Here is a 1,699-nt window from a genome sequence, read left to right as displayed (position 1 = left end):
TGTTTCTTTCTCTGGCTCTGCCTCTCCTCCCTAACCTCTCTTCCCCAACAACACTCGTTTGGCTTCCAATATCATTGCAATGCGGATGACACGCAAATCTATTTGTCCTCTCTGCGTCCCTCTTGACTTGTGTCTCTGATGCCCTATCTGCTATTTCTAACTGGATGACTGCTCACTTTCTTAAACCTAACCTTTCCAAAACAGACCTTCTAGTCTTTCCTCCCTCAAGTGTTGCTAGTCCCGTGTCAGTCTCCCTTTACATTAACGGCGTTACCATCAGCTCTACCTTGCAGGCTCGCTGCCTAGGTGCTCTTTTTGACTCCAACCTCCCTCATGTCCAGTCGATCGCCAAATCCTGCCGCTTCCATCTCAAAAACATTGCGTGCATCTGCCCCTACTTAACACCGGACGCAGCTAAGGTGCTTTGAATAGTATATGTGGAACTGCACTCACTCCCACAAATGTGAGCCAGGGTGCTTGCTGAGCCAGAATCAAACACCAGATTTCCAAACATTAGTAAAGTAATAGAGGTCCAGGCACTCCTTGGTTCAAGACAGGCACTTTATTAGGAACCACAACAGCAATGTCGGGGTCGAAACGTTGCTGTTGTGGTTCCTAATAAAGTGCCTGTCTGGAACCAAGGCGTGCCTGGCAGCTAAGGTGCTGTCCATGCCGCTATTCTCTTTAACCTTGACTACTGCAATCCACTTCTCAGTGGTCTTAAGTGCTCCGAAATTGCCCCGGTACAGTCTGAAATTAATGCGGCGGCAAGGGTTATATTCCTGTATACCTGCACCCACCACGCCTCCCCCCTCTGTCAATGCCTGCATTGGTTTCCTGTAGGATATAGGGCTCAATTTAAAATCCTGGTTCTTGCTTACAATTCTCTACATACTTCTGCTCTTCCCTCCCTCTCCTCATTGATACACAGTCTCCATTCCTTCAAAAATCATTAAAAATGCTCCTCTTCAGGACAGCATATCAATTAAACTGTTAATAGCTTCCCATCCCCCCGCCGCACTAAGTATTCAGTGAATACTATTCTAGCAGTCCAGCACGTTGTGCAGTGCTGTGGATTTTGTTGGCACTTTATAAATAATAATAATGAGGAGATGCTGATTGGCGCAGCGTGGCGTTTTGTCTCCCATGGGTGATAGCCTCCCAATGCTTTCTGAGTTGTTCTGGGAAATTTTATGTAGGTTCACAACTTATTATTTTAAGTAGCTAAATTGTAATTCAGAACAAGAACCCTGTATTTTATTTACAGAGACCGATTTGTAGGCATGTTTATTGTAATTAAAAGATACATGACTGGGTTTTATTGCTGAGGAGCGCTGTTGCACACTCAGACACAGCATGAATACTGAGCTTATAGAAAAGGGGGACATTAACATAGAAGAAAGGGACAGAGGGATTTGTGCCCAAGATAAGGACTGTCTCCATACATCCCAAGTGTCCCTATTTAGAAGGGACAGTCCCTATTTTGTCCTTCTTTTCTAGGAGCTCTAAACTGACATCCAGGCGGGGCAGGGGGCGGTACTAACTGAAAGGGCAGTGGGCGTGGCTTGAAATGCTCCGTTCAGCCAATCAGGGGCTGCGTTTTCTCGGGAACGTGTTGGCGTAGTGTTTGGCAACAAAGTTGTGTCTCGCGGCTGTATATAGCCAACTGTGCAGATCCTGGGTGTCAGTGAGAGCACGG

Source organism: Pelobates fuscus, chromosome 6, assembly GCF_036172605.1.
Source record: "Pelobates fuscus isolate aPelFus1 chromosome 6, aPelFus1.pri, whole genome shotgun sequence".
NCBI lineage: Eukaryota > Metazoa > Chordata > Amphibia > Anura > Pelobatidae > Pelobates > Pelobates fuscus.
The sequence above is the reverse complement of the archived record's forward strand: the minus strand, read 5'-3'. Positions refer to the sequence as shown.